Raw genomic sequence first — 27,446 nt, 5'->3', positions numbered from 1 at the left:
GTAGAATGGACACCAGTGTTACTTGCATATAAATCAGTTGTAGCACATCCTCCCTTTCCTTGCTTTCCTGCGTTTGACTATAAATTAAGAAATTGTTAAATAATGTGTCCTTCTGGACTAAGCAACTTTCAAGAAATATTTCAGTGAGAACAAACTCTTTACTGCTCTTCTTCATTTGTATCCTAATATAATTTCTTTGGAGCCAAATATTCTGGATGCTGTAAAATTAATGAAACAGGGAAAGTAGGTGCTGTACAGCAGTATGTTAGGTCCAATATATGATAGAGCCCCTTAAAGCTGTGGAAGAACTGTAGCTGGTAAAACTATGAAACTTCCTCCTGCAAAGGTATGTCCTCTGAGTCTTATTAGAGATGCAGGTCATTATCCTTAAAGCATAATGGCAGAAAAGCTGTTTACCCACCTCACAGGGACCTGTCCAATAAGTAATTCTCTGGAATACTCTGTCTTCCAGAGGCCTCTGAAATTCAACAGTTTTCCTTTGTTTCTTATTGAGGATAAACTTCTGAGATGTGGTTCTGTTTCAGTGAGAGCTTTCCTTGTTTTTTGTGCTTTTTACTGTCTTCTGCTCCTTCTAATCCTCCTCTCTTGTTGCTGGTCCTCCACTGAATAGGGAATGCACCTTCTGCTGGGCTGGGGCATTACAAGATGGCTAAAAGAGCTGAAACTAAAAAATACCTTAAAAACAGGAAACACTGCCTGATCCCCTGCAGCCAGAAAACTGCCTTTTCTGTGCTCAAGACTCCAGAGCTGGAGATAGTATCTTGCTTAGAGAGAAGCAAAGAGTACGTAAGTCCCGCTACCTGCACAAACCAGACCAAGTTACTGAGTGGGCCAGAGAGACATCAGCGTTGCCCCAGACTCAGACTGCTATTCACCCTTGTAGAAATGAACAATCTCACTGGCTTTTTGCTTCTGTTCATTAGGAGCTAGTGAGGTGAGAGGCAAAGGTAAGTCCAGATCTCTCTTGGTTGTCTTCTGCAGCACCAAATCTGCCTACCCATTCATTGCTTTTTTCAGAGTCCAACAGGCATCAATATTTTTCCTCTGGTGCTGAAACTGATATTGTCAGCTGTGGGCTCCTAGGCTGGAATTGTCCTTTCACAAGCTCCACCTGCCACAGTACCAGACTCTCCCCAAGCTCAGCATTCCTCAAAGCTAGCTAGTTCCGGTGCCTAAGTTGATGCAGATGCTGAAATGTCTCAGCTGCAGTATGTCTATGGTAATGCCCCCCCCCCCCCCTTCCCTGGATGACTCTCTTCAATTCCTAGTTATAAGGATGCCATCTAGGAAAGAACAAAAATGGAGTCATGCCCTCAGATGTGCCTCCAGAGTTATTAAAAGGTGTGTGAACATCCTTGTCATTATGGACGTTCTGAAGGGTAGCACTAGGTACTGGAAGGGAAGTTGCTTGGGGGGAGAAACATTGAAATAATCTGTGTGTTAAGTGAATTGGGAGATACAAATAAATCTACTTTAAAATTATCCACTGTGAACTGTCCAGTTTGTTCTGTTAGTTTGGAAAGATCGTAGACTCCCAGTTTGGGACTAAAGCTTGAAATAGATGGGGAGGTTTCGGATGGAAATTAAATCAACAAAAGCGTGGGGAAATAGTGTACAAGGTATGCAACACTGCTCTGTAAATCATCATAGTAAGGCAGTGGAGTTGAAGCTTTTCCATCACGTGTAATGAATGCACTTCCTCCTTGTTTTATAGGAGAAGTGTAGCAGAGGGTGCATGCAGTATTGAACTACCCCATTTTGGCTCCGTGTTCTCAGAAGGATCAGTCTCACTGAAGGCTCCAATGTTAACCAGAAACTAACAACTTATTAGTATCCTGTTGGTGCAAGCTGTTCTTCAGATCAATGATAGCAATGGAAAAAAAGCATCATGAAGGTACCCAGCGCTGACCAGCGCATTAGTTCTTTCCTGGAAATAGCGATACTTAAAATGCTTGTCTTAAAAAGAAATGAAAAACAGGATGCCTTTGACCAGCTCTGAGAACCTCTCCTTGACCTATGGTATAACAGCATACATTATTTAAAAAGTTAACCACAATAAATTCCTTCTGCGTAAAGACCTGTGCTTGCAAAAGGAAAATTTGCTCTAGATTTTAACATCTCTGCTTATATACAGGGGGTCAGATCATCCTTATAAAGTATTTTTTCGGTTGGTCTGTTTTTTTAGTTGCATTTAATTTTTACCATGTGATACTTAATTCACAGTGTAACAGTCATATTTTTTTAGCATCTCTCCTTATACTAAAGTTCATAAATGGAGAATAATCTTTCTTATCCTGGAATGCTAGGTTATGTCATACCTAAATGTATTGCTATTATGTCAGAACTGTGAAACCATGTGGCCATAATCCAAATGGGCTCAGTTTGTGTACCTTTCTTAAAAGGAAAATGAAGTGATTCATAAAAATGATGTTCTAACAGAAATTAGTTGGTGTGTTTCAACAAAGGCCCCAAGCATGTGTAAAAACCACATTACACTTGGCACAAGTTGTCTCTCTTAGTTCAAAAGAACTTAAGGGAAGCTCGAGTTACCTATTATACTAAAAATACATTCCAGGACATACCCTCTAGCTTCTGGAAGTTGTCAGATGTTCAGCATGGGAGAGCAGTCATCCAGAGAGATGGGTTCTGTGGATTTCAGCTGGAGACTAGCTGCGGTGTAGGAGAGTAAGAAAGCAGAAGCTCTATAGAATAAGACCAGTCCCTCACAGATATAGTTTTTGTCTTAGAGGTTGACTATAATGATCATTTGGTGTGTCGGAAAATGAATGTAGTTTGTGAATTCAGTTGCTTAACTTAATTTTACAACACTACTTGGTGACAACTTTTTTTAGAAAAATTTTGTTTAATTTATTTCAGGAGGCAGCGAAGCGTAGCATGGTATAAAAATATGCAAGCCCCAGTTTTGCTAACTTTTTAAAAAGAATAACAAATCTTTAAAAAGCACAAAGCCACATGTATTGATTTCAGTTTGAAAATTTGTTTGAGCAAATATTGAACACATTAACATAATGTATAGAAAGATGACACTTTCTAGATTTGTTGGAATGAATGCGCCAAATGCTGGTTTATAGAAGCCCTGATATAGGAGGGATTTGACATCTTTGTTAGTACTGTGCCAGCTAAATCTGAGGGTATTGTAAAATATTCTACCTCCATAGAGGAAGACACAGCACGTAGTTACTCTTGTGCACCCCTGGGGCTAGTTCAGGCATGGCATTGTAAAATCATTTTGTTTTTCCTACCATAGGAACTAATACATGGAAAGCACAAGTGAATGAGATTGGATTACAAAATACCTGATTTAGGTTGTGTAAAATTCAGTGTTTATTTCCCTGGAGTAGTTAGCGCCTCTCTGACAAATGTGTATTCCTAGAGTTTGTAAGATGATGGTGACCACATAGTCTGCTGAGAATTGTACATTATGGTAACTTTTAAAAACCTAGACCAATTTTCGGTCAATTTTCTACATTTTCCTGTGTCACACGCACATTTTTGTATTCAAATTGAGATATTTTCAACTATCAGAGCTGAATGGACTCAGCTGGTGGCTCAGTGTTGCCCCACAGGATGTAATAGTTAAACAGGGTTGTGGACCATGAATATATAGATTACAATCAGTACAAGTCAGCCTCAACAGTGAGCTTCCTTTCAACCATTTGGACTATTGTCACTGCTTCCCCTCATTCAGTCTGGTAGTGATTTTTCTTAGCACAAGACCAATAGACGATATTGATAGTCTAGCAAGTACTGTTTTCTGTTTGATTTTCTATTTTACATGAGAGAGTGAGTCTGTGCTTTGAGTGCCCCCACCCTATGAATAAATGGTAGCTGTAGAGATTTCAAAGTTTGCAAAATATCATTGAAAAGATAAAGAATTTACATAGCTTTTCTTTTTTAAAAAAAAGGTTTATCTTGTTCACATTGGACTTGATAAAAATTTTGTTTTTCCCTTAAAAAAAAAAAAAAAGAGGAAGAAATCAAAACGGATACCCAACTTAGTAAGTGGCTTCATGTTGTTTTAGAGAGGTTTCTAAAACCATATAGTACAGTCTACTCCGGTCACTACTCTTTACTTGAAGAAGTAGAGGCACAAAAACACTGAGGACTCAGTTCCAGAGTGTGAATAAAGTCTGGGTTACACAAATATTTCCAGAAAATGGAAGCACATGTCATAGAGCCTCTTACAAACCAGATAAGAGCAGTACAGGGTTAACACTCTGACATTCTGAAGTGTCTTAATTAGGCTTTGGCAAAGAGCCAGGGTCAGTAGAAAATGGGCCTCGTCTGAGACAGGAGCAGAAACTAGTGGTTTCAGCCTCTGGCAAGGTCTTGTGCATTCAGTAGCATTCTGTGCTTGTGCCTACCTGTTGTGGGAAAGTGAGATGCTGTCCAGACCTGAAACAAAGCAGCCAGGCATTTTCCCATCCAGCTTTGCCATTGTGTGCTTAAAAAGAAAGAGAAGGAGGGAGGGAAAGGTACCTGTCAATGAACGTGGCTTTTTGCAGTGATTCACTGCACATAGCTGCACTCAACTAAAGGAGGGCCTAGTTAACCCACAGAGCAAATGTCTATCAACTTTCTCAGACTAAGCAGATCATTGAGAGCAATATTCGCTATAAAACAGGCTGTCTTAGGGATTTGAGGTTTTGAAGCTAGCCATGCTGAGAGAATTTTATAGTGCTGATGTTTGAATCTCTTGGTGCTTTATGTACTAGTCTTTTCAAAATGCAAATGATTGTAGTCTTTAAAAATGAAAATTTTGAGACTATATGATCTTTGATATATTTTTACATGGTTATTTTAGCACCCTTGTTAGTCCTTTACAATTTAACCAAAATTCAAGAAAATTGTTAGTATCTAGACTTTGTTTTTTAAATATTGTCACAATTTAGATCAGTGGTGAGCAACCTGTGGTCCGCAGGCCGCACGCGGCCCATCAGGGTAATCCGCTGGCAGGCCGTGAGACAGTTTGTTTACATTGACCGCCTGAAGATACGGCCACCCACAGCTTCCAGTGGCTGCGGTTCACTATTCCTGGCCAATGGGAGCTGCGGGAAGTGGCAGCCAGCCTGTGCTGCTTCCCGCGGCTCCCATTGGCCGGGAACGGTGAAACGCGGCCACTGGGAACTGTGGGTGACTGTGCCTGCGGATGGTCAATGTAAACAAACTGTCTCGCGGCCTGCCCGCAGATTACCCCGACAGGTCACATGCAGGCCACAGGTTGCCCGCCACTGATTTTAGATAGATCAGCCGGGTAGGCTAAATTTAAAAACTATCTTTGTTTAAAAAAATATTTTCTCACATAATTTACAGGGCTCCAGGAGCAGGGGCTGTGTGTATGAGCACAGTTATCTGGAGACTTGCAGTAAAGTTGCAAGAGTTGGCAACGCTGTAATATATATATACACACATTGATAAAGACTGCATAACTGTGAGGCGGTGTCTGAGGTGCAACCTGGATTGTGGGACTGCTGAGCCCTCTGTCCCACCAATATGGGCGGGCCCTCACTATGATGCTGATGTCAAGCTACAAACCTCTAGCAGGTACTGCACTTACACAGACATCCACAGGCAGGAACACACCCAACTGTGTTACATGAATGATCTCTCAGCCATCATGAATCATCAATAGAGAGGCTCCAGCCAATTTTCCCTAGCCTTGCATTCCAGATCTGTACCATCTTACACTGCTCAAGGCTCCCTTGGGCAGTGCAAGTTCATTCAGTAGTTTGCCACTCCCTCGATGAGGAATGGACACACACTAGCCTTTGTAAACTGAGCTGAGATTTCCCAAGCACTTCAACCAAAACACACTGTTTATAAGTAAAATATAAAAAGGTTTATTAACTACAGAAAGATAGATTTTTAAGTCATTATAAGTGGTAGGCATAAAGGTCAGAGATAGTTACCTTAAGAAAATGAAACTTCTACTTTAAGCAACAGTTGAATTAAACAATGTCTCACTCTGACAGATGGTACAAGCAGGTTTAGTTCCTCAATACACAGTCTGGGACCATCCTTCCCCAGTTCAAAGTCTTTGTCCTCCAAACGGTCTTCCAGGTGAGTTGGGAGCGGAGGAGTCAGAGGCCAAGCGATGATGTCACTGTCTCTCTATTTTCTTCCAGCTTGCTGGAAAGATCTTTGCTGTGACGTGGGTTAGTCTGCCCTCGGGTGTACATGCCTCCTCCAAGGGCATGGTTACACTTGCAGATGTAGAGCATTGTGAGTTAAACCAGCCCTTGGAGACCACAATGTATTCACACAGTCAGCTGCAAGCACACTAGCATGGCCACATTTGGGCTTGGGAAACAAGCACTGAGTGGTGGAATCACGTCATGCAAGTCTGGGATGACGAGAAGTGGCTGCAGAACTTTCGGATGAGAAAAGCCATTTTCATGGGATTGTGTGCTGAGCTCGCCCCCATTCTGCGGCACAAGGACACGAGATTGAGAGCAGCCCTGCCGGTGGAGAAGTGGGTGGCTTTTGCAGTCTGGAAGCTTGCAACTCCAGACAGCTACTGATCCGTCGCTAACCAGTTTGGAGTGGGAAAGTCAACGGCTGGAATTGTGTTGATGCAAGTTTGCAGGGCCATTAATCGCATCCTGCTTAGAAGAACTGTGACTCTGGGTGACGTGCATGACATTGTGACTGGCTTTGAACAAATGGGTTTCCCTAACTGCGGGGGGCGATAGCTGGGACGCATATTCCAATTCTGGCACCAGCCCACCTAGCCTCCGAGTATGTAAATTGGAAGGGGTATTTCTCGATGGTTCTCCAGGCGCTTGTGGGTCATCGTGGGCGTTTCATTGACATTAACTCAGTCTGGTCCAGAAAAGTATATGATGCACACATCTTTCGGAACACAGGCCTATTCAGGAAGCTGCAGGCCGTGACTTTCTTCCAAGACCAGAAGATCACCGTTAGGGAAGTCAAAATGACCATTGTGATCCTTGGAGACCCTGCTTACCCTTTAGTGCCATGGCACATGAAACCCTACACAGGGAGCCATGACAGCAGCAAGGAGTGGTTCAACAACAGGCCAAGTTGGTGCAGAATGACTGTGGAATGTGCTTTTGGCCATTTAAAGGGCCACTGGTGCTATCTGTATGGGAAGCTGGACCTGGCCGATGACAACATCCCAATGGTTATATCCGCATGCTGTACCCTCCATAACTTTTGTGAAGGGAGGGGTGAAAGATTCACTCAGGCATGGACCTCCAAGGTTCAACATCTCGAGGCTGAATTTGAACAGCCAGAGAGCAGGGCTATTAGAGGGGCCTAGCATGGGGCTACAAAGATAGGGATGCCTTGAGAGAGCAATTTGAGGCTGAAAGCCACCAGTAATGTTTGGTGCCTTGCATGAGGAGTGAAGTGCCATGGTTCCAATGTTAGTAGGAATCTGTGTTTGCTACACTGACTTGCAGTGCCTGTTACTTTCCTGGGCTACGGTGTCTTTTACTTAATGCAATAATAAAGAATGTTTTCATAGCCAAAAAATTCATTTATTGACAAGAAAATTCATTTATTGAAAAGAAACACAACTGCTTAGGAAACAGAAAGGGCAAGGGGATGGGGTGGGGAACGGTACACTCGCAGATTTGTGTATGTCCTGTTATCATATTCAGCCTTCCTGTCTGGAGTGCAGTGCAATGAGTGCTGCACTTCAGGCTGGCTAAAATGCATGGTGATGGGGGTTGAGTGCAGTGAGTGAGGGTTGTAATTTGCAGGGCTGGGTGGTGAAGCTACAGGTGTTGGAGGCAGCTGGTGGCGATAAGAACCTGGATGTTGGGGAAAGTGGGTTGGCGGTGACATGAGGGCACAAGGGAAAGAGTTTTGGGACAAAGGCTGGGGGTCCTTATGCCCTGGTCCATATACAACTTGCCTGTGTGCAGCAATGGTCCCCCTTCCTGTCATGGCACAGTGGCATAGACATGTTAGCCTTACTGGAACAAGGAGCACAGTAGCTCTGCCAAGGAACCTGCGCAAGTGGATTGCCCAGCTTCTGCATGAGACCTTGGAAGAGATCACTGAGGCCGATTACCACAATGTGAGAGAGCACAGCAACGTCCTATTCCTCATCTAGGCAGGCATGCAGCCCTAACCCTCCTCACCCCAAGAGCCCACACCGAATAACTTCTTTCCCAAAACAAAAGCTGCTTACCGGGCACCTCCTCTGCTGTTTGTTCTTCCCCAAGCACTGTCCCCTGCGACTGGCTACCTTTCTCTTGGCTTGAAAACAGCTCCTGCCTGCATGCATCTAGGGATTCCTGGCTGTCTCCCTCCTCCTCAGCACCCTTGCTTCTGCTTTCCTCTTCCTCCTGCCTTATTGAACTGGGCTCTGAAGTGTCCATGGTGGTCTTTGGAGTGGATGTGGGGTCTCCCCCAAGTATTGCATCCTGCTCTTTGTAGAAACAGCAGGTCACAGGGGGCAGCACTGGAGTGGCGATTTGTATCGCACACTTTCGGTACGCATTCCTCAGCTCCTTCACTTTAACCCTGCACTGCAGTGTGTCCCGGTCATGGCCCCTTTCCATCATGTCCGTTGATATCTGCCCGAAGGTATCGTAATTCCTATGGCTGGAGCGCAGCTGTGACTGGACAGCTTCCTCCCCACAAACACTGATGAGGTCTGCACCGCACCATTGCTCCATACTGGGGATCGCGTGGTGCATGGAGGCATGGTCACCTGGAAAGATTCGCAGACAGCACTCCATGCCTTACTGAACAAACAGGAAGGTGATTTTCAAAATTCCCAGAGAATTTAAAGGGCAAGTCTGACGGTTGGTCACCTGAGGTTAGGGCAATAGAGTTCAAAGTGATGACCAGAGTAGCTAGAACAGGCATTGTGGGACACTTCTGGAGGCCGACCAGAGCGCATTAATAGACCAGGGCGCCCACACTGGCACTGCGGTGCTCCAGCCAGGGCGCAGCAAACGTTATGCCTCTCATGGAGGTGGTTTACCAGGAGTTCTCCAGCTGTGGCGTCCAGGCGCTCTACGTGCCTTGCCAACATGGACGCATCATGAGTTAGGGCGCCCGGAACTGTTTTAATGCGGTCTAATTTGCAAGTGTAGCCAAGCCCTGGGATAGTGGATTGTGTGTTGATGATCCATTAACACTTTTCTGGCTATTGATGGATGATCCTTAGTTGCAACTAACAGGCTGGTTGTGGATGTTCCCAACTTAACAGTATATTTCAGTAACACATATAGTAATACTTGATAGCTTCGCTTACAATGATTGTACAAACAATCCAACAGGTTATCATTGTTCAACAGACCAAGACTTACAAAATGATATCTCCAAAGGCATATTTTATACAAAACCTATAATCATATGATAGCGGTGAATATGAGGGTTTCAGAGTGCAGAGTGCCAAAATAACCTTAGACTTTTTGCACCTCAAGGCAATACATTTGTAAAGTGGATATATAATTTACACAAGGTTACACACCTCCTAGAGATCATAGGGTAGTAAATGAGATTATGGGGGAGACTTTTAAAGGCACAAAGAGCAGTTAGGTGCCCAAATCCCACTGAAACTCAATGGGAACTGGGTACCTAATTCCAATTTGTGCCTTCATAGATCACCTACCCTTTGAGATATATGATTATTAATAATACATTACAGCACAGTCTGTTCCTGCAACAACTTACTACCAAGTATAATGCTTAGTATAATGTGACATCAAATCCACCACTATCTATCTACTTAGCTGAACCTGCTCTCCTCAGTAGACTGTCCCCATGTTCCAGTGGGACTCTGGAAGATATCTGGTGGATGCTGGAACATCATAACAGAGCAGTCGTCCTCTGCCTCGGCTTTGAGAGACAGATGGATCCAGACTCAATTTTCTCTTCTTTGGGAGATTCCAAACCATCAGAGGAGCCATCATCTCCTCCTCCAAGAAATTCTAACCCAGACAGTAGATCCAGCACCTCCTGGTACCAATCTCCACCTCAGCATTTGTCTCATGCCTTGAGGACCTCCAGAACCCCATCCTGATCCAGCTTAATGGCCATATTGGGGAACATGGGTCTCATATGCTAGATATGCCTGTGTGGTCTGCTAGGGAGTCACTCTCCCATTCCCCTCTGAGGGAACAGCCGGAGCTTCCTCTTGATTCCATCTTTTCCACTGGTACCGAAAAGATTGTCCTCTTTCTTCTCCTGTAAAGCTGTCACTCCGGCATCTCCATCCCCTCCAGATGACCATAAACAATTCCACAAATTATTGCTGTACTTCCAGTTAATTAAGCTATTCTGGAACCTACTAGAGCAGTCTGGCCTGCACCAGCCACATGTACCCCTACCCCCAACAAAGCAGAGAAACACGATTTCATACCAGCCAAGGAAGTGGAATTTATTTTTACCCATCCCATACCTAATTGTCTAGTCATCCAGGCTGCCACAGAGAGATCTAGAAAACAACATCCCAAACCCACCCTTCTGACAAGGAGGCTAAATGTCTAGACTTGTTACGAAGGAAGGTCTTCACATCCGTTAGCTTTCAGTTCAGAATAGCAAACTTTAGAACCGTTGGCTAAGCAGGACTAGCTGAACTATTCCAAGTTCACAGACTTTGTAGACAAGTTGACACAGCAAGACAGAGTTCAGTTCCAAGCTCTTATTGGTGAGGGCAACTTGGTAGTCAGAACTGCACCTCAATCAATGGTTGATGCAGCTGTCACTTCAAGGTCAGTAGCAGTGAACATAAGAACAGCCATACTGGGTCAGACCAATGGTCCATCTAGGCCAGTATCTATCTACTGACAGTGGCCACTGCCAGGTGCCCCAGAGGGAGTGAAGCTAACAGGCAACGATCAAGTGATCTCTCTCCTGCCATCCATCTCCATCCTCTGATGAATAGAGGCTAGGGACACCATTCTTTACCCTTCCTGGCTAATAGCCATTCATGGACTTAGCCACCATGAATTTATCCAGTTCCCTTTTAAACATTGTCCCAGCCTTCACAAGCTCCTCAGGTAAGGAGTTCCACAAGTGGCCATTATAATGTACCATGAATCGTGGCTACAGACTTTGGAATTTCCCCGGGAGGTCCAAAACACCATAGAGGACTTGTTCTTTGATGAAGCCCACCTTTTCAGTGAGAAGACACAGGAGTCCTAATATACTGTAAAGGACTCCAGGACTACCCTTCACTACCTGGGAATACACACACGTATAGGCATGCTTACAATCCTAGATCGGTGATTCAGAAGTCTTTTACTCAATGTATTTCCTAGTACCCAAAAAGATAGGCAGATGGAGATACGTTCTCAATCTCTGCAGTCTTAACCGTTTTATTCACAAGATGGAATTTCACATGGACACACTGGCATCCATAATCCCATCCCTGGAAAAGGGCATTTGTTTTACAGCTCTTGATATGGAGGATGCCTACTTCCACATGGACATTCACACTGCCCACAGGTGATTTCTCAGAGTCGTGGGGGTTGCCAACTACTTCCAGAACAGTGTGCTCCCTTTTGTCCTTGCTGAAAGACACTCCAGGTTCTTTTCCAAAGTCTTCCTGGTAATAGCAGCTCTTTTCAGACTCCAGTTATGTTGCTTATCGACGTGGCTTCAAGCAGTGTATTTACCAACCAAACACAGCATGAATACCACAGTGAAAATTCCTTTCAGAGTAACATCATTTCTAATGTGGTGGAAGGATCCTCATCAAGTATGTATGGGTGTTCCCTTCCTTTCCTCTTCACAGGACAAAATGATCATTGTAGATGCCTCCCATTTGGGCATGCAGTCCACATGTACAGCCATATGGCAGAGGGCACGTAGATGGGCCAAGAAGCCAGGATGCACATCAAAATTTCTGGAATTTTCAGTCAGTCTGAGAAGCTTGTAAGGCCTTTCTGCAATTTATCTGGTTCCACCATGTCCTCATGTTGTCAGATAATATGACAACTGTCTTTTAAATCAACAAACAAGGAGGGGCAAGATCCATTCTCCTGTGTGGGGAAGTGATCGCCGTGTGTAATTTGTGTATTAAGAATCAAATCAGCCTGTCAGCAGCTTACCTTCTGGGAACTTAAAATGTGTTGGCAGACAACCCTCAGCAGATATTTCACCATCAATTGTGAGTGGGAGTTGCACGATTCAGTAGTGAACATACCTTAGCTCATTAGGGAACCCAAATCTGGGATCTGTTCCTTTCCCAACCAATCAGGAAATGCAATGTTTACTGTTCCAGGGGAGATCTAGATCTACACTCTCAGGGTGTCAAGTATCAGAGGGGTAGCCGTGTTAGTCTGGATCTGGAAAAGCAGCAAGGAGTCCTGTGGCACCTGATAGACTAACAGACGTATTGGAGCATGAGCTTTTGTGGGTGAATACCTACTTCGTCGGATGCAACCCACGAAAGCTCATGCTCCAATACGTCTGTTAGTCTATAAGGTGCCACAGGACTCTTTGCTACTCTCAGGGTGTTGCTCTCCTTCTCCCCTGATCAAAGATATGTGAGCTATGTCTTTCCTCCCTTACCACTCCTACCTAGATTCCTATAGAAAATTTGACAGGACAGGGCAGAAGTCATCCTCATCATCCCTAGGTGGCCCAGCCGCTTTTGGTTCCCGAATCTCCTAATGCCATCTTGTCCCGTGATCAGCATCCAGTTCTCTTCTGATCTCTTGACTCCTCTGATTTACACCCAGAGGAGAAGGGCAGGATCAAACATCCTGACCCTGAAGCACTTCATCTCCTGGCCTGGCTTTTGGATGTGTCATCCTTAGAACATTCCTGCTCTGATGCCATACAAACGATCCTTATTAATAGCAGAAAAGAGTCCACTAGAAAATGCCGTTCAGCCAAGTGGAAGCATTTTCCACTTGGACACAGCTGAAACAGGTATCTCCTGAGTCTGTAAATATTCCCCTTATTTTGGACCTTCTCCTTTCTCTCAAAATGACTGCACTCCCCCTCAGTTCTATATGAGTCCACCTGGGAGCAGTCAGTGCATGCCATCCATCAGAGGGTTGCTCAATTTTTTCTCGCCTGTTAATTAACAGATTCTTGAAAGGCCTGATCAGAATCTCCTTTCCAGTAAGGAAACCTACCCCTGGCTGAGACTTGAACTTTGTATGTTTGGCACTCACTAAGGGTGTGGCTACACTTGCAGATGTAGAGCGCTTTCAGTGAAACCAGCCTTTGTAGAGCGCAATAGGGAAAGCAATGCAGTCTTTCCACACTGACAGCGCACTGGCGTGGCCATATTAGCAGCTCTTGCAATGGCCACAGAGAGCAGTGCATTGTGGTAGCTATCCCAACATGCAAGTGGCTGCAACGTGCTTTTCAAATGAGGAGAGGAAGGGGGGAGTGTGACAGGGAGTGTGTTGTGTGTATGTGGGGGGGGAGAGAGTGTTTTTGGAGGGCTGAGAGCATGTCAGCATGCTGTCTTGTAAGTTCAGACCGCAGCAGACCTCCTGCTCTCTTTCTCCCTCCCCCCCCCCCCAGCATGCCACAGTAATGGTTGCTTTGTCTCGGAGCAGATAAGCATGCTGGCTGTCAAACAGAGCTTTCAAAGGGTATATCCAAAATAATGACAAGAGTTGCCACTTGACTTAAGGGGATTATGGGGCCTTTCTGGAGGCTGATCAGAGCGCAGTAATGTAACACCTTGTTCACACTGACGCTGGAGTGCTCCAGCGGGGGCACAGCAAACGTTATTCTACTCGCTGAGGTGGAGTACAAGGAGCGCTCTAGCCGTGGAGTCAGAGCACTCTACGTGCCTGGCCAGTGTGGACGGGTAGTGAGGTAGTGCGCCCGGGGCTCCTTTAATGCGCTGTAACTCGCAAGTGTAGCCAAGCCCTAAGCCTCCATTCAGACCACTAATCACATGTTCCATGTATCGTCTACCAATGAAAGTTGCATTCTTTGTGGCCATCACCTCAGCGAGAATGGTAGATGAGCTCAGAGCCCTAATGGCACATCCACCATACACTATATTCCATAAGGACAAAGTCTCACCCACAAAGTACTTTGAGTTACACTTAAACCAGTCGATCCAATTACCTTGTTTTTTCTGAAATCACGTGCATCTGAGAAGAGGAGACTTCACTCCCTTGATGTGCAATGAGCCTTGACTCTGTAAGTACAAAGGATAAAACCAATCAGAAAATCACCTAGACTGTTTCTCATAATCAGAGAATGACTTTGAGATCAAGCTGTATCTTCCCGGAGGATCTCTAAATGGATCTCGAGTGTATCTTACTCTGCTACCAGCTGTCAGTTTCCCCTTGATGGAGTGAGCGCTCATTCTACAAGAGAACAAGCAACGTCTGTAGTGGAGTTCCAGCTACACATTCACAAGACATAATGGTCTAGTTCCACAGACTCCTCCACTGATGTATCTTTTGGCCCTTCAAAAGGCTGTACCGCCTGCATCCTCAAACCTTTCTCCTACTTGAGTACTGCTTGTCAGTCATCCACAGTGGAATACACATAGAGACCAACATTTGAAGAAGTAGTTGCTTACCTTATAGTACCTGGAGTCCCTACCTGTATTCCACCACACTCCCTCCTTCCACTCTGCTTTGGATCATTGCTGGATTTGCTGTAGAGAAGAAACTGGAGAGGCTGTTGGTCTGCTCTGCCCTTTATACCCTTGGTTTGAGGCATAAGGAAAGCAAACGTGCATGCATTGACCAATGGACATTGCTTGTGAGAATTTTCCAATTCCAGGCGCATGGCACCCACAGTGGAATATAGATAGAGACTGCATATCTTGAAGAATCTCCAGTTACTGCCAGGTAAGTAACTCACTCGCAAGTGTGAAAGTTCTTGTATATGTTTGATTGCATTGTACAAAAAAGAAAGTGTCTGATTAAGCAAATATCCCAAAGTTGTAACTGAGCGTGGAATCTTCTGAAATGTGTTTTTACTTCAGAATCAATATAAGGATTTCCAGTGTTTGAAGACCAGTTATATTCTGATTTACACCCTATTGAACCAGTTTAATTTTGAAGGGGCTATACAGTGTATAAATGAGGGCACAATTTGGCCCTTAGAGAGTGCACTTTTTTCATTGCAGTTGGGTGACTTACATTAATGAGAGGTGCATGGGAAGGTGAAAACTCAATTCTCAGCCTTCAAGTTTGTTTGTTTAATCAATTATCTATACAGTGCCATAGGTGTGCGTGGTGCTTTGTAATCAGCATATCAGACTGTTTCCTGCCCCTGAGTATTTTGTATTCTAAATCAGATATAATAAAGTAAAAGAAACAAAAAGGGGGAGAGAAGTGGGAAGCATGGGAGAAGGAGGAAGAGGATTGTAATCATGGAATGTCATATACATTTATTCTAATATGCGTTTTGTCAGTTCCTCTTTTAAAATATATTAAAATCTGGGGCAGAAATGATGAGTTATAAACACAAAAAGATAAAAAGTGTAATCTAACTTACTTTTCCTTTAAAAAAAAAAAAGCCAATTAAATTATTTTCTTCATTGCAGTATGTCCTATAGGCTTCATCTCTAACCAGCCCCTACCTGCTTTATATTCAGTGTAGTAATGAATAATCTTAGTTTGAGTGAGAAATAGGAGATTGCAATATGTTATGGATGGTATCAGGGAGTGATGTATCCAACGATGATGATAGACTCATAGGTCAGAAGGGACCAATATGATCATCTAGTCTGACCTCCTGCACAAGGCAGGCCACAGAACCCCACCCATCCAATTTTATAATAACCCCTAACCCAGGACCAAGTTATTGAAATCCTGAAAGTTGGTTTGAAGACCTCAAGCTGCAGAGAATCCACCAGCAAGCGACCCGTGCCCCATGCTGCAGGGGAAGGCGAAAAACCTCCAGGGCCCCTGCCAATCCGCCCTGGAGGAAAATTCCTTCCCGACCCCAAATATGGCGATCAGCTAAACCCTGAGCATGTGGGCAAGACTCACCAGCCAGCACCCAAGAAGGAATTCTCTGCAGTAACCCAGTTCCCATCCCATCCAACATCTCCCCGCAGACCATTGAGCAGACCTATCTGGTGGTAATCCAAGATCAATTGCCCAAATTAACGATCCTATCATAACATCCCCTCCATATACTTATCAAGCTTTGTCTTAAAGCCAGAAAAGTCTTTTGCCCCTACTACTTCCCTCGGAAAGCTGTTCCAGAACTTCACTCCCCTAATGGTCAGAAACCTTCGTCTAATTTCAAGTCTAAACTTCCTAATATCCAGTTTATACCCATTCGTCCTCGTGCCTACATTAGTACTAAACTTAAATAATTCCTCTCCCTCCCTAACGTTAACCCCTCTGATATATTTATATAGAGCAAGCATATCCCCCGCAGCCTTCTTTTGGCCAGGCTAAACAGGCCAAGCTCTTTGAGTCTCCTTTCATAAGGCAGGTTTTCCATTCCTCGGATCATCCTTGTAGCCCGTCTCTGAACCTGTTCCAGTTTGAATTCATCCTTCTTGAACATGGGACACCAGAACTGCACACAGTATTCCAGATGGGGTCTCACCAACGCCTTATATAACGGTACTAACACCTCCTTATCCTTGCAGGAAATGCCCCGCCTGATGCATCCCAAAATCGCATTTGCTTTTTTAACAGCCGTATCACATTGGCGACTCATAGTCATCCTGCTATCAACCAGTACCCCAAGGTCCTTCTCCTCCTCCGTCGCTTCCAACTGATGCGCCCCCAACGTATATCCAAAATTCTTATTATTAATTCCTAAGTGCATGACCTTGCACTTTTCACTATTGTATTTCATCCTATTTCTATTACTCCAGTTTACAAGGTGGTTCAGATCTTCCTGAATAGTATCCCTGTCCTTCTCCGTGTTAGCAATACCCCCCAGCTTTGTGTCATCCGCAAACTTTATTAGCACATTCCCGCTCTTTGTGCCAAGGTCAGTAATAAAAAGGTTAAATAAGATCGGTCCCAAAACCGATCCTTGAGGGACTCCACTAGTGACCTCCATCCAGCCTGACAGTTCACCTTTCAATACGACCCACTGGAATCTCCCCTTTAACCAGTTCCTTATCCACCTTACAACTTTCATATTCATCCCCATCTTTTCCAATTTACCTAAAGTTCCCCATGCGGAACCGTGTCGAATGCCTTACTGAAATCTAGGTAAATTATATCTACCGCATTTCCTTTATCTAAGTAATCCGTCACCTTCTCAAAGAAGGAGATCAGATTGGTTTGACACGATCTACCTTTAGTAAATCCGTGTTGCAATTCGTCCCAATTACCATTGACCTCTATGTCCTTAACTACTTTCTCCCTTAAAATTTTTTCCAAGACCTTACATACTACAGACGTCAAGCTAACAGGTCTATAATTACCCGGATCACTTTTATTCCCTTTCTTAAAAATAGGAACTACATTAGCAATCCTCCAGTCATACGGCACAACCCCCGAGTTTATTGATTGCTTAAAAATTCTCGCTAACGGGCTCGCAATTTCACGCGCCAGTTCCTTTAATATCCTCGGATGGAGATTGTCCGGGCCCTCCGACTTCGTCCCATTGAGCTGTTCAAGTACGGCCTCTACCTCAGTTGCGGTAATATCCACTTCCATATCCTCATTCCCGTTTATCATCCCTCCATCATCGCTAGATTCCTCACTAGTCTTATTAAAAACTGAGGCAAAGTACTTGTTTAGATGTTGGGCCATGCCTAGGTTATCCTTAACCTCCATTCCATCCTCAGTGTATAGCGGCCCCACTTCTTCTTTCTTTGTTTTCTTCTTATTTATGTGGCTGTAGAACCTTTTACTATTGGTTTTGATTCCCTTTGCAAGGTCCAGTTCAATGCGGCTTTTAGCCTTCCTCACTTTATCCCTACATGTTCTGACCTCACCAAGGTAGCTTTCCTTACTGATCCTGCCTTTCTTCCACTCCCTGTAAGCTTTCTGCTTTTGTCTAATCCCCTCTCTGAGTTGCTTGCTCATCCAGCTTGGCCTACAACTCCTGCCCATGGTTTTTTTCCCCTTTCTTGGGATGCAGGCTTCTGACAGTCTCCGCAGCTGCGACTTAAAGTAATTCCAGGCCTCCTCCGCATTTAAATCCACTAATTCCTCCGTCCAATCCACTTCCCTAACTAATTTCCTTAACTCTTTAAAATTAGCCCTCGAGAAGTCGAAAACCCTAATCCCGGATCTACATTTGTTTATCCTTCCATCTAGTTTGAACTGAATCAGCTCATGATCACTCGAACCAAGGTTGTCCCCTACCACCATTTCTTCTACAAGGTCCTCACTGCTCACCAACACCAAATCTAAAATGGCATCCCCTCTCGTAGGTACTTCAACTACTTGATGAAGAAATCCATCCGCTATCACATCCAGAAAAATCTGACCCCTATTATTCTTGCAAGCACTCGTCCTCCAGTCTATATCCGGGAAGTTGAAGTCCCCCATAATCACACATTTCCCCTTTGTGTTTACTTCATTAAAGACATTAAAGAGGTCTCCATCCATATCCCAATCAGATCCCGGCGGTCTATAGCACACCCCAAGCGCTATCTCAGGAGAAGCTCTAGTTGCTTTTTTACCCAGTGTGATTTTTGCCCAGACAGACTCTGTCTTATCCATTCCATTGCTTCTTATCTCGCTACAGTTAATTTCATCATATATGTTGTTTTTTTCTAACTTTTATAATTTTGACCCAAATATTTCCCCCCTTGATATACCAATTAGTTAATTTACACAGATTCCTCTCTCTCTTCCCTGAGCCCTATCCACCTTAAATGGCCTTAGTATTCAGTAAGTCCATGCTTTTGTCTGGCAGATTTCTCAGACTTGATGATATCAGATAATCAAACTGCCTGCAATGTCATAAAATGTGTTGGATCAGGAATGCACCATCAGCCTGACTTCATTTTGTTTCTAAGAGTCCACAGTAGCTGTCATTATCTTAGGGTAACTGATATCCTGTAGTCCTTGCAGATCAATCATTGGTCAAAGGAAACTTTTGTGGCCTTTCAGACCATTCTGTGAGCGCAAGTTTAATTCATTGAGGTACTGATGCTAAGCATGACCTCCTCTCATATCAGATGAAAGTCAGTCACAATATTGTGATGAATTGTGAGAGAGTAACCTATATTATTGAAGGCCTCTCTCAATATAAAAGGATTATCTCTGGAAAACTTTTTTTCCTGCTGCTGTTCAGTGATAGAAAATATGTATTTTTATTGGAGAATCTATTGTTTGTTTCAGCTATTTAAAACCAGTTGCTGAGCCAGTTGTATGCTTTAGTGCCCACAAATACATAAAGGAAGTAGAAATTTGTGCAAGTGTAATTTTTAGTCACATTTTTCAAGTTTATTACTTTATAATAATGTACGAAACTGGATGAACATTAAAACTATTAACCAAACTGAAACAAGTTTAAAATCCAAGAAGGAGGAGAAACCACAAGTTACCTTGAATTCAAGTTCAAAAAAATCAATGAATACCCTCTGCCTAGCCTGCCTTTAAATCCTTTGCTTATGAATAATTTGTTATAACTATTTACACAGGAGAAAGTTACTTGGACAGCTACACTGTCTTGTAGTAAATTAGTTTTAACTTTCAGGTCAGTGCTGAGATGCATAGTTTCATTTATTTTAATTTAAATATAAATGTGTTTACATTCTATGGCTTTTTTTCAAACTGTCTGACTTAACTGGTGTGTATGGGGAATTGAAGAGAGGATCTTTTTGCAGTGTTTCACGGATACAAAAATTCAAGATACAGAGTTGACTAAAGCAAAAGATTTCATATGGACAACTCCAGCTCCCTGATCACATCTATCTCTGGGCTCCCCTGAGCTGAGCTTAAGGCTCCAAGAGTCTGTAAATATGGTTGCCAGCTCCTGTTGCTGACAGGAGCAATACTGGCCCCCAGTTCTGCTCTCCTTTGCCTCCCAGTGGGGTATCCTGACCCCAGTTCCATCCCCTTCTCTTCTCCTACCAGTAAAGAGCAGAAGAGGGTTTAGATGGGGACTGGCCTAATTTGCCTTAGGGAGCTGAGGAAGTAGCTATCTGAATAGCATTCCAGACTTCATTGACCTCAGCCTTGGAGTGCTGCCTGTGCTCTGGGGTAGGAGAAGCAGAACTAGTGATCTAGGGATGAGGAGTGAGTGGGAGGGGAGATATGAGGAAGATGGGGTACTGCCAACTCATGTTTTTCATGAGTGATGGATTTTGGCTGGGGCTGGAGCTGCAGCCAGACTGGGGATGAGGCAAGGAGCTTTAGCCCTCTAGCAAATGACACCCCTCCCTGAGGGAAAATCCTCTCTGTTTGGCTGCCTGTCCCACTTGCCTGCCTTCTAGGAAAGAGAAACCAGTCAGGGCTGTTGCAGGAAGCAGGCTGAGCTCTCCCCCTCTTCCCAGCAATCTGACCCCATTCTCATAGGAGGGGAGGAGGGAACAGAAAAAGCCCAGGACTGATGTGGGGTCAGGAAGGCATGATTTATTTGACGCTTGAGGGGTAGACTGAATTGCTGGGGAGGGGATAGGCAGATGTGAAGGTGAGAGCTCCTGCAGCAGGGACCAAAATCACATTACCCAATACATTTGAGAGGGGGCCACACTAATTGTCAGATACCCACATTAGGGGTGGGCAGGACCAGCTCAGACAATCAAAAGACAAATCATAAAACACAACATAATCTGTTTTGTTTTGTCTTTTTGTTTGTTTGGTTTTGGTTTTTACTGTGTTTTCTCATGATTTTTGAACCATTGGGATTGGCATTACTGAAGATGGGGAGCAGACATGGGGGAGAATAACAAGGACCTGGGAACCTTTACTGTTTGTTTGTTTTTTAAGTAACTATTTCTTGGCACTTTGGCCATTCCTACCCTGGACATGAGTAATATTCCTTTAGATTGTATTATGGGTTGTAATTTCAAGACCCAATTCTGGAGCCCTTACTGACATGATGTACTCCCATTGACTTCATTGGAACTACTCACTTCAGCAAGGGCTTCAGGATCAAACCACCTCTCTATAGATTTTGGGGTTTTTTTGCTTCAGTAATCTAATTTGCAGTGTAACTTTAACAGCCCCATTTTCATGCTGTCTACAGATTAAATGAAGTAGCTTCTCCAGAATTCTGTCTCATGAACCATCCTTCTGGATGCATGTATGTGTGCTTGAGTGCAAACATCTCTTTAAGACGCGCAAAAGTGTACTCTGTGTGTACATATAAGCACACCTACAACTTTTAATATGCATCCATCTTTTTAAAAACATTACAGTTCACTGTATTTGACTACTAGAAACTGCCTGCTTGTGTACCTATCTCTGATGGCACAGATTGGTTTGATACCTGCTGGCTATACTGTGACAAGAAATTGTTATTAAAATATATTAAATTGGAATTTCTATCAGTTTACCTTGAGGCTTATATCATGCAACAGCATCGCATGATCTGATAACCATAAAACCAATAAAGTACAATAAAATAGATGAGTAGTATTCTGACAGGTCCCTAATCTGGAGTAAACTTGTCATATGGGATATGTACAGTTAGGGCAGCAAATTTTCTGCAGTGTCAAAGTCCTCTTCCTTAAACTCACAGTTCCTTTCAAATTGGTTTCAGAATTCTTTCTGGTGCTTGTACACCTCTTAATTCCATTAATACGTAATCTCATTAAACATTAATGGTGAAGAGCGTAGGATAAAAACCTTTTGATTTGCTTTCTTGCTTGTGCATCAGCCTAATCAGTGATTTCAACATTCTGGAAGTCATGTATAGCTGCTACTGCTGCTGCAGAGCCTGCAAATGGAGAGCAAGAACACAACTCTGGTTTTATGTGAGTCCTAAACAGGGCCGGCTCCAGGCACCAGCTAAGGAAGCAGGTGCTTGGGGCGGCCAATATCAAGGGGCAGCATTCCGGTCGCTACTGGGGCAGCATGTCTGGGTCTTCGGCAATTTGGCGGTGGGTCCCTCAGTCCCTATTGGAACAAAGGACCCGCCGCCGAATTACCGCCGAAGAGTGGAGCGGCGTGATTGTGCTGCCGTGGCTTTGCTGTTCTTTTTTTTGCACCACTTGGGGCAGCAGAAAACCTGGAGCCGGCCCTGGTCCTAAATATAAAAAGTTGCTATTGTTTGAGGAAGAAGGATGATAAATTATGATTAAACTTGAAGACATTTCCCCTATCAGCTAACAACTTTTAAATTTCAGTAGAGTAAACTTTGGGAATAAAATATTTGATAACGTCCTTTTAAAAAAAAAAAAATTCCTTCCTCCCCTCACCCTCCCTCTCCCTCCCCCACGTTAAGTGTGCTCAAAACTTCACTGCTGGGCAACTTGTCAATTAATAGCTGTAACATACAATCTAGCAGAGTGTAGATAGCTTGTGCATGAGTAGTTTATTTTAGTTTCTTGCAGCTGATAGAATGATTTCATTGTGGAATCACTGTTGATAAGAATGCTTTTGTATTTGCAAGGCTTGAAATTGGCACCTGTCAGCAATAAATTGACAAATGATTATATTTATGTGAACAGTGGTACAGCCTCTTTGTGAAGGCAAACACCTGGACCAGCTGAAAACTATAGCAGATATATCATTTTATTAATCAGTCATTTCCATAACAGACTACCTCCTGATAGGGCCCCACTTCCTTGTTGATTTGAAGGTAGAACTTGTACAGTTATTTAATGTAATTATAAAATTGTTTCACAGCCAGATGTGTTTACCACATACTCCATTGTATAAATGTCTGTCTCTATGTAACATATACTGACAAAATAGGAAGCACAATGTTTTAGAATCAATTCTATACTTTTCTAAGACAATAATAATAATACAGTAATAAAAAGATACTGGAGTCAACATATACTGATTACTTCATCAGAAGTTTGCAGTTCACATCCATTTGACTTAAACATTATTTAAATTTCTTCAAAAGTAAACAAAACAAAAATAAACTTTTGTACAGACAAAAAATATTGAGCCTGGTTTAAGATCTCAAACTAGAAACAAATTGTGGCTCAAATCATTATTTGGACAAAACTCCCATTGATGACATCCATCTCTTCTATGCATTGAACCCACTTCTGCAAACATTTGTTACCTGGTGTAGAGCTTAGCAAGAGTAGACCCATTTATTCTGTGGGCTACTGACATTAATAAGCACTGTGTTTGGTAGCAAGTATATCCAGTCTTAGCCCCTTGTACATTATAAATAAAGTTAAGGTTTCGTTATGGTTATTTTTAGTAAAAGTCAGGGACAGGTCACAGGCAATTAACAGAAATTCACAGAAGCCCATGACCTGTCCCTGACTTTTACTAAAAATAATGGGGATGGAGAGGCTGACTACTGGGGGAGGATTGATGCCTGAGCCCAATGGGGTGGGGAGGATGACTGCCTGAGCCCTACTACCTTGGAGTGGGGGGGTCGGCTCCAGCTTCCACCACTGTGGCTGACAGCTCCAAGTCCAGCTGAAGCTGAAAAAGTCAAGGACGTTCGTTAAAATCATGAAATCAGTGACCTATTGTAAATCATATCCTTAATTATAAAAACATATTCGTAAAAGGTATATAATATGGAGATACACCTATCTTATCTTATAGCGCAGGAAGGGACCTTGAAAGGTCATTGAGTCCAGTCCTCTGCCTTCACAGCAGGACCATGTACTGTCCCTGACAGATTTTTGCCCCAGATCCCTAAATGGCCTCCTCAAGGATTGAACTCACAACCCTGGGTATAGCAGGCCAATGCTCAAACCACTGAGCTATCCCCCCATTAAGCATAGTAATTTGAATATTATTCAGATATGGTGGCATAATGATCAAGACTGTATTGTAAACTTTAAAAAAAATTCCATTTCCTCCTATGAATTATAGACTGGAATTCTATGGTAATTAGGTTGTGTATACTGCCCTCATCACAGTGGTATCTAAGCACTTCCCTATAACACGTGAAGGAGGGCTAACATCTGTCACAAGCAGTTTGTTCTTTGCTTCTGCCTTCCTTACCCTGGGGTAAAATTTTCATGTGGATTTTTTTAAATTTATATCTGATTTATTGTGTGTGTTTTATTTGTGGACCAAGGCTAAATAAGTGCACCTTGCACTTGTAAAAGCAAGTGGTGATTCTTAGTTTCTTGCAGGAGTTCTTTCTGTATCTTGCATTTATATAGCCTTCTGGAAGCTTGCAACGCCAGACAGTTACTTGTCAGTCAGGAATCAATTTGGAGTGGGCAAATCTACTGTGGGGGTTGCTGTCATGCAAGTAGCCAACGCAATCACTGACCTGTTGCTTTCAAAGGTAGTGACTCTGGGAAATGTGCAGGTCATAGTAGATGGCTTTGCTGCAATGGGATTCCCTAACTCTGGTGGGGCGATACACGGAACCCATATCCCTGTCTTGGAACCGGACCACCAAGGCAGCCAGTACATAAACCGCAAGGGGTACTTTTCAGTGGTGCTGCAAGCACTGGTGGCTCAAAAGGGACATTTCACCAACATCAATGTGAGATGTCCGGGAAAGGTTCATGACACTCGCGTCTCCAGGAACTCTGGTTTGTTTAAACGGCTGCAGGAAGGAATTTACTTCCCAGATCAGAAAATAACTGTTGGGGATGTTGTAATGCCTATAGTTATCCTTGGGGACCCAGCCTACGCCTTAATGCCCTGGCTCATGAAGCCGTACACAAGCACTCTGGACAGTAGTAAGGAGCTATTCAACTATAGGCTGAGCAAGTGTAGAATGGTGGTAGAATGTGCATTTGGACATTTGTAGGGTTGCTGGTGCAGTTTACTGACTCGCTCGGGTTGGGTGTGGGATGAGGGGAGGAGGGAAGGAAAAAGCCACTTCAATACTTGTTGAATGATAGTCTTCTGTCCACTGGGGTGGAGTGGTTGGCAGATGCCGGATCATGTCCATTTGTTCCCACAGTAGCCCCAGCGTTGCATCCTGCCTTCTCTGATCTTCCTGCCACCACCTCTCCTCGCGTTCACTGTCCGCTTTTCTGGTCTGTGCTATTGTGTCCCTCCACGCTTTCTGCTGAGCTCTTTCAGTGCAGGATGCCTGCATGAGCTAAGAGAACATTTCATTGTGCATGTGTTTTTTTTTCCGCCACCTTATCTGAGAGAGCCTTTGGGATGCAGGAGGGAGGCTTGAAACATTTGCAGCTGCGGGAGGAAAAAAAGGGAGAGAAGTATTTTAAAAGATATATTTTACAGAACAATGGGCATACTCTTTCACAGTGAACAACACTATTCACATTGCATAGCACGTGATTTTGGTACAAGGTCATTTTTTGCATCTTATATTGAGTGCCTGCAGCTTTGGTGATAGAGATCAAACACGCCGGGCAACAGAATTTGGCTTGCAGGTGACTATGGTATGCCATAGTCTTTCGGCTTCTGCAACCTTCATAACAGCAGTTCCCTCCTTTCCCATACCAAGCAAAGCCCGTTGAGTTGTCCATTTAGGGCTGCAGTTTTCGTGTTAACATGCAGCAGCAGAAACCAACTAAACGCCCTGCCATCCTTTTCTCTGGGATGACCATTTTAACCCTCCCCCCACCACACTGCGTGGCTGGTATCAGGGAAGATCCTTGCTAGCCAAACGCAAACAGCTCAGCGCCAATGCCCCCTCACCTCCCTTGGCTAACTGTGGGGAGGATTTCTTTTCAGCCACAGGCAAACAGCCCAGTAGGAACGGCCACCTATGAATGTCCCCTTAATTAAATTCCCGTATTTCAACCAGGTTACCATGAACAATATCACTCTCCTGAGGATAACACAGAGAGATAAAGAAGGGATGTTGCCTGAATGCCAGCAAACACTGGGACCATACGCTGCCATGCTTTGTCATGCAGTGATACCAGATTACTTGCTACTAGCATGGCGTGGTAAAGTGTCCTACCATGGAGGACGGAATAAGGCTGCTCTCCCGAGAAACCTTCTGCGAAGGCTTTTAGAGTACTTCCAGGCGAGCTTCATGGAGATGTCCCTGGAGGATTTCCGCTCCATCCCCAGACACGTTAACAGACTTTTCCAGTAGCTGTACTGGCCACGAATGCATCCCAAGTCCTCAGGGCAAATTAATCATTAAAAACCACTTACTTTTATACCATGTTTTATATTTACAAAGGTACACTCTCCAGAGCTCCCTTCTATGGCTTCATGGTCCGGGATACCATCTTTGGAGGGTTGGGAGGGTATATCTGTCATGGTGAGAAAAAGATCGTGGCTGTTGGGGAGCACGGTGTGCTGTGTGCTCTCCTCAACCACCACCACATCCTCTTCCTCCTCCTCTTCATCTTCCCTGTCCGCAAAATCCTCAGGCATGACGACTGAGAGTACCCCATCATTGGAGTCTACGGCAAGGGTGGGGTAGTGGTGGCAGCCCCCCCTAGAATTGCATGCAGCTCAGCGTAGAAGCAGCATGTCTGTGGCTCTGTCCCGGAGTGTCTGATTCTTTGGCTTTCTAGTACGCTTGTCTCAGGTCCTTAATTTTCACGCGGCACTGTGTTGAATCCCTGTTGTGGCCTCTGTCCATCATGGCCTTGGAGATTTTTTCAAATGCTTTGGCATTTTGTCTTTTGGAACGTAGTTCTGCTAGCATGGAATCGTCTCCCTATATAGTGATCAGATCCAGTACCTCCCATGCAGTCCATGCTGGAGCTCTTTTTCGATTCTAGGACTATATCTTCAGCTGTGCTGATGAGGTCTGCATGGTCACCTGTGCTGATCAGCTCTCCCCACTGGGCAAACAGTCTACCTGGCCAGTGCATCCAAGTTCAGATCACTGTCCAGAGCGGTCACAATGGTGCACTGTGGGATAGTTCCCGAAGGCCAATACTGTCAAATTGTGTCCACACTAACCTTAATTTGAACTGGCAATGTTGATTTCAGCGTTACTCCCCTCATCGATTTTAAGAGCCCTTTATGTTGACAAAAATGGCTTCATTGTATGAACAAGTGCAGAGTTAATTTCATTTAACGCTACTAAATTTGACCTAAACTCATAGTATAGACCAGGCCAGAGTGTCCTTCACTTCCTGATGTCTGAATGAGCTGAAGTCAAGGAAATACAGCAGGCTGGCTGTTTGGACAGCACACGTAGATAGGATCTATGCAGCCTGAGGAGTCTTCTCAATGCAGGTGATAGGATAGTTCTTTGAAAAGCATAGTGTTGCTCTGAATTGTAGGCTGAGTTGATGAAGCAGTTGAACACAACTCTGAACAATTCTTTAGGTCATGTTTTCATGGCTTCTGTGGAAACAGAGGCTAGTTCTCTTGCTTGTAAAATAGCCTTAACATAGGCTAGGAGAAACTTTTTACTTCAGCTTGACTATTTCAACCTTAATTTTCCATCATCACTGTTCAAATTTCCATCCTTCTCTCTTGATCTGACACAGAATCTCTGAAAGTCAAGGGTGATGAGAGAGAGTGGCTATTTGAGGGCTAGCATGTCAATGATGG

At 43.8% G+C, this 27,446-nt stretch overlaps 2 protein-coding genes and 1 long non-coding RNA gene across 3 annotated transcripts in view; 2 read left to right on the top strand and 1 right to left on the bottom strand.

The window, feature by feature from the left end:
• Positions 1–27,446, bottom strand: part of LOC127045143 (uncharacterized) — a 1,042,790-nt gene that overhangs the window by 145,009 nt on the left and 870,335 nt on the right. The window lies entirely within an intron of this gene.
• The window catches only part of TPD52 (tumor protein D52), a 232,757-nt gene that overhangs the window by 134,740 nt on the left and 70,571 nt on the right, over positions 1–27,446 (top strand). The window lies entirely within an intron of this gene.
• Positions 572–8,199, top strand: LOC127045457 (uncharacterized). The gene is made up of 3 exons (XR_007772731.1): positions 572–968; positions 1,736–1,915; positions 6,168–8,199. It is a non-coding gene; the product is annotated as an uncharacterized LOC127045457 (long non-coding RNA).

Source organism: Gopherus flavomarginatus, chromosome 2 (assembly GCF_025201925.1).
Source record: "Gopherus flavomarginatus isolate rGopFla2 chromosome 2, rGopFla2.mat.asm, whole genome shotgun sequence".
Taxonomy (NCBI): Eukaryota; Metazoa; Chordata; order Testudines; family Testudinidae; genus Gopherus; species Gopherus flavomarginatus.
The sequence above is the reverse complement of the archived record's forward strand: the minus strand, read 5'-3'. Positions and strand labels throughout refer to the sequence as shown.